This window comes from Myzus persicae, unplaced genomic scaffold, assembly GCF_001856785.1.
Source record: "Myzus persicae strain clone G006 unplaced genomic scaffold, MPER_G0061.0, whole genome shotgun sequence".
Lineage (NCBI taxonomy): Eukaryota > Metazoa > Arthropoda > Insecta > Hemiptera > Aphididae > Myzus > Myzus persicae.
Genome location: NW_019102414.1, coordinates 377,583 through 384,573, shown reverse-complemented (window position 1 = coordinate 384,573; position 6,991 = coordinate 377,583). Strand labels below are relative to the sequence as shown.

The 6,991-nt window shown below is 27.6% G+C and overlaps 1 non-coding gene across 1 annotated transcript; it reads left to right on the top strand.

The window, feature by feature from the left end:
- The first annotated feature begins 2,823 nt into the window (after positions 1-2,823).
- Trnal-aag lies at positions 2,824-2,905 on the top strand. The gene has a single exon. It is a non-coding gene; the product is annotated as a tRNA-Leu (tRNA).
- Positions 2,906-6,991: the final 4,086 nt, after the last annotated feature.

Sequence of the window (6,991 nt, the reverse complement as noted above, 5' to 3'; positions counted from 1 at the left end):
CCAAGTTGCCACGATAATAAGACTATAGTATCGTTTGTTACATAAAATGCGCACATCGGATTATCAGAATAAAGAGTAATAGTCATTATAATGCGGAAGTATTGTAACGGTATAGTATAATAAATATTGTTTATTTTTAAATTTTTGATATTATCTGGGTTAGAGATGCGATCAGACATCGCAAAAACCTAAAAAATATGTATATATATAATAGGTGGTAATCCTTCTTTACTAAAATGTATTTAATTATATTTCTCATAATATCTAATGAAACTATATTTCTGCATGACCTTCAATAATTTTATGACTTGTGACATTATTGTCTTTCGCATAACATTATGTTACATGTAGCAAAACAGATAGGTTCGTAAAAAGGTTGTATATAATTGTTAGAAATAAAGGCATTGTTCGTGTAAATAATTTGTATCAGACATTAGTACTTAATAGTTTATAGTATACATAAAGGTAAGGTGTCTAATTGTAACTGACCAATGCTACTCAATTGTGCAAGCAATTAATTACTAAAATATAATTGGATTTTTTCCCCACCCTTAAAAACTGAATTCTAAATTTTTATTTGAAAAATTTGTATGCACCTATTCTATCCCGCATTCCTATTAAATATTTCATTTATTTTGTTTTATTTGAGATTAATTGTATTATTTTATGAGGCCACCGCTGTTTTTTTTTACAATTGCTAATAAGCAAAACTTAACATTTCACGTACACTTCATATTTTTTTGTAAACCAACATAATTATTCTGGCATCAAGCAATCTATTTTTTACGATCTAGATCTGATGCACGCATTGTAGTAATTCTATAATTATAATTAGATATTAATTATTAAATATATTTTAATAATTTAATATACCTATAAACCTAGTTAAATAGTTACCTACAATGGTAAAATTTAATTTAATAATAATAATATAATAATACGAATTACGAATTATTGCAGTCATGTATAATTGTGTGAATTGATCTTCTAAATTTCGTGTCTAATTAAAGGGAATACTGAATTGTGATTTCTATATTTTAATTTCACTATAAAGTATAAATTATATACAGGGTGATTCACGAAGCATGCTCACCCCCATTTTTACCTTTTTTTATGAATTTATTCAAATTCTGGTTTTTGCATTTTTAAATGTACTCAATGACCATATTTTCAAATTCTTGAATTGTTTTGTACTACTTAAGGAGTATCTTGTGGTGGCGCAAACTTCTGTTTTTCAAATGAGAACACCCCCCCCCCCAACACCACCACTTTTTTATTGTAAATTAATGGGTGGATAATTTTTCGAACATTTTGATGTACCACGTTCAAAATTTGAATAAGTATCTTAGTTATTCAAATGTTTGTATTAAGTATAATAGTCCTTTAAAGTGGTTTTAAAAAAATATAAAATATAAATGAAATTGGATCTAGTATTTATTACCTATACTTGGGCCATTTTTACAAATCATTTATATCGATAGATAATGACTACAATTTTCAAATAACTATTGCCCCCATATCTTATGAACTCATTTCAATAGATCTTTTGGCTTTTATCCGTAGAACACAAGGTTAAATAACTCGAAAACTACTAGTACTAATTTTGATTTTGATAAGTCAAAAATGTCAGAAAAATGATCTACTATTCTATACTAACGTTCGTTTGAAAAACAGAATTTTGTATCTCCACGGGACACTCCTTAAGTAGTACAAAAATCTCCAGAATTTTAAAATATGGTCTTAAAGTACTTACCTATATTTAAAAATTAAAAAAATCAGATTTTGAATGACTGCATTATTGAAGAAAAAAAAGGGGTGAACATGCTTGGTGAATCACCTTGTATATAGTTGACTACAGTAAATACTGATCTACATTCTACACGCAATACTAATTTCATCAATAATAGTAAGCATTTTCTTAGTATTTTATAACCTTAGTGACATATGAGTCATTAAGCATTAGTGAATATATTTTGTATTCATATTCGTATATAAACAAGAAAAAAAATAAGGAAAATTGTGTGAATTTGGTTTTGTAGTTGGTCGGTGGATTATGAGTAGATAGTAGTAGAAATTGATTTGAATGTAGCTGGAAGATTTGAACTGGTTCTGGTGTTGCACATAGTTATATAGTTATATATAGGGTTCGGGACTTATTGCACACAAATTATAGAAAATATGCATGCACATATGCATTTAAAATAATCGAAATATGCTCGAAAATATGTAACTGGATAATTTTTTAATGGCAAATTAAAAATTTGATTTGTTCATTTTAATTTACTCAATTTTTTTTATTGGTATTTTTTTGACATCAATAACACCATAAACGATAAGTCGATAACCGATATTATACGCAAGAACAATTAAATATTTTCGTGGTTGCCCTGTCCTGACTCGTTCTATGATTCGGTATATTGACCGACGCATGAAAGTAAAAAAATATAACCTACAAAATAAATTTACTTAAAATAAAGCGAAAACTGCGTATATATGCTATGAATAACAATTAAATTACCAAAATTTGTCAAATATGCGTTTTGTTGGGAAAACTGTGAAATATGCGAGAATATGCAATTAAAATTTTTGTTCATCAATCCGTCATGACTTTAAATAAATTTATATCTTACTGAGACTATTTTGCAGTCATAATATGCAAAAGCAACAAGTCCCGAACCCTAGCTATATATTTATAGAAATCTCGAACCAGATGTCATTCAAAACCCGTAAGAGAGCTCTATGTGGGATTCTAAAATGTATGAGATATTATGTTTTACCCGTACCTATCGAAAGTACCTCTGTTTCTTCATAGGCTTTCATTGGGGTAGCGTGGCCGAGCGGTCTAAGGCGCTGGTTTAAGGCACCAGTCTCCTCGGAGGCGTGGGTTCGAATCCCACCGCTGCCAAAATAATTTTTTTTTTCCTTCCAATAATATTATTATTTATTGCATTGACATTCGTATGTAGATAACAAGTTAAACAATTTTTATTTAAACAAATTCATTTAAATGTATTAATTATCAAACAATTGTTTTTGTATTATTAGGTAATTATTTAGATTTTTATAAATTCAGGAGTGTAGATTAACTTTTAACCTCTAACATTAAATAATAACCATTATGTCCGCTGTTTAAATTATGGTTAATTTAAAATAGTTCAATTTAATTTTTTTATCAGAATTCATTAATTTGAATAGAGCACATTTAAATAAAATTCTATAAATTTCAAATTATTATTTTTAGAACTACATAATTTGAATTAAATCATTTAAAAATAACAATTAACTTATTTATACAAGGTTGTATATCACACATTTTTTAAATATAATACTTGCATATTATCGAGTTAAAAGTTTTCTGAAAACAAAATATCTGAAACTGAGTCATAATAGAAAAAATTTAAAAATTTGTTTTCACTACAAAATATGTCAACTAATTTTCATAATTTTTACAACAAACAAAATATTGTTTAACATTTTTATAAGTCGACGCTCTATTTAAACACCATAGAAAAAGAATTTACTTTTTTGTTGCTTTTAAATTTATAAATAAACTCTCCATAAATGAAATACTTCTCCATAGTTTTTTTTTAAATAGACTAATTGCACGTAGAAGAAATAATATAAAATAAGATATGATTGATGTATACAAGAATTATACGCATGCGTCTTGTAACTTTTGTTTACGGTTTTTTAAACTAAGTTGTTTATTATTTAGACACTGACTAATGAGTTATCTTTAAACATTTCAACTGAATTTGAATGCTTTCATATGTCAGTAGATGCATTTTTAGAAGGTTGCAAATTTGTAATGTTGTTAACATATCGTAAATTTTGACAATAAACAATATATTATCTTATATTTCAATATTTGTTACTTTTTGTCTTTTTGAATAGTTATCTTTCGCTTGTTCTGATCAATGATTCATAGTCTCATGGATAATAAACTAACTATTCAGATCATATACTTGCAGTGTACGCATCCCAGAAGAGTTTCTAAGTTTTTTGTTTGTCACAACCACGTGAGGCTCTATTAATTTGACGTGTCTGCACTTCCTCTTGCCGGTATCGTTAAAGAAAATATTTCTAATGTTATGTGTTATGTACTCAGGGGTTAAAGTGGGGGGGGGCGCAGGAGGACTCAGTCCCCTACCACTGATAGCAGTGGTTAAAAAGCGCCCCTTTTAACAAATTAGGATTTTATACATTCGACATTATACAAAGAATTATTTATGGAACGCTTAAAAGTTAAAACTATATATGGAGACATTAGTCCTCTGTCCTCTCTAGAATTTCTTCCCATTTTAAACCCCGTATAACGTATGTACCTAACCTATACATTTTTTACACCAGATAATTAATTGTTTAACTATAAATCCTCTCCAAGTTTGCTTTATGCCTACAGTTTTTAAACTGATTTACCTATAATGAATATTATTTATTTATACTATATTCTAAAAGAAACCTTTCCAAGTAAATTTTTATTCAGAAAAAAAATTATAATTTTGTGAAAACCACAATTAGCAAATCATATGATTTGAAAATTAAATATAACTGGCTGAGTCTAAATTACGAAAAGAATAACTTCTTAATTTAGGTACTCTAAATTATTAACTTATACTTATAAATTTGACACCTTGCCTCGACAATTCAAACATGTCTAAATTCAGTAATAATAAAAAATATTTATATAGGTATAACAGAAACATTTAAATTTAAAAATATTTATTTTAAGCAATCTCGTGCACCTGCTCCATATCATCATTTAATCATTCCATGTTTAGTCCCTAACTCAGGGGTTCCCAAACTGTGCGCCGCGGTGTGTTGTCAGGGGAGCCGCTGCGGACTATGTTATCTGGTCTAAAAATAAACAACGATATTTTACGATGACGTAATGAGGGCCTAACTCATACAATTTATTTTTTTTTCAACAATTAAACATAAATTATTTGGTGGATCTGTATGCCCTATGGACTCTATCGACATTTGGAATATTTCGGAACTTTTTCTGTGGTTTCGTAGCATAAGATACTAGTGATTTCTCATAAAATAATATTTCAACCATATTATGTAAATATTAATAATCATTATAGTATTATAAAATAAAGATAACGTGTTACTAGTTTAAAGAATATAACTATACTGGTATAAGACAGACTGACAGAGTATTGTCAACAGAAGTGTAAACTAATTTCAGTAAATACAAACATTGTGGAAAAAATGAATTTCATCCACTTCAAGAAATGGCAAAAAATTGTCCATACAGTGTATTGAAATGCCATTTTCACTAGATAGATTATATATATATAATATATATATATGTATAAATGTGATATATATATTTTTTTTTTATTAATTAAAATACCCACGGTGACATAGGCCATTGGTAAACAATATGAATATTTCAATTGCGTATTACATTTATAATATATAATCCTATATAATTGTTAATTTTCATTACGTAGGTATGAGTAAATAAACAGTTTAATATTACAATATGAATAAAATAATTAATTAAGTTAACAGCAACTTTTGTATGAGTAACAATCGAGAAAATGATTTATTTAAATTTTTTATCTATGCAGCACACATTGTTTGAATTCTGATGTGAATATTTGATTTTATCATTGTGTATACTGTATAGGTATAGTCAGTGTGATAATATTATAATATTATAACAACACACATCTACAGTGAAATATATACATTTTCATGTAAATGTGGTTATTACTGTGAATAATTTGCTAAAAAAAAAAAATTAATAATAATAATCATTTGCATACGATGAAAATATATTATACGTGTTTTATTTATAAAAATGGTTGATAGTTAATACCTAACAATATACAGTATACAGATTGTGCGGTTATAAATGTAAATCTTCCAACGAAATGTATAATATATAGCTCTAAATGCTAACACTGTAATACTACTTACAAAACTAAATCAACATTTTTGCATACTTTATTATATGATTATGTCATGGAATTAGATAGGAATATCGTGTGTACGTTTACTATAGTATTAAACGTTTTTTGTAATACATTAATACACAGCATTATGCAGTTTTATATAGTCAGTGGTCGATGTGTGTGCGTGTGTGTGTGTGTGTGTGTGTGTGTGTGTGTGTGTGTGTGTGTGGGAGGGGAACATCCCTTCACTTGTTTAGTGTACATTTTCCATCACACTATTTATTTTGAGCCATTTCGATCACTGGTTTTATGCTGCGCTTTGCTAATCCATATATTTTACCGTATGACAAACGTCAACTTGTGTGCCTAATTTTTGTGAGCTTAATTTTTGGACCACCCTTTTGTCACCAAATAGGTTTTTGGTTGTCATCTGGGGGATTGAATTTGTTTAATAAAATATATTTTTGGTGATTTCGAAAGTATGGTAGGTAGATAGGTGTATGTACGAATATACGAAATACCTACGCAATGTATAATATAATCACTCACCAGTGTGATGATTTATAACATGTACGCAAAACTGATAGTTGGCGTTAGTGTTGTACACAAGATAGACAACATACAATTATGAATATTTTTAATAAAGAAACAATAAAATCGTAATAAAGAGTATCCAATTTTACGAGATAATTGTTATAATTAACAATAATATAACCAAACGTGCAGTATATACCTACACATAACTACATAAGAAATATTAATAGGTACAAACAGACAATAATCAACACATTTTGTTTTATTCGCTGACTGCAGTTATTGATTTGTATACAAATGATTAATAAATGATATAAAATAGTATAGGGATATATACATTTTAATTAACATTTTGCATTACCAAAAAATTTATGAGGAATGGTCAAATTTTAAAACAATTAGGCGACCGACCATCAATTCAGCAAATTATCGAAGAGTTATTTTTAAAATGTAGGTACGTACTTGAGAGTTTATAAAAAATATGAACCTATTCAATAAATTTAAAAAAGCATGTCAAATATTATTCTTACATAAGATACTTAACATGT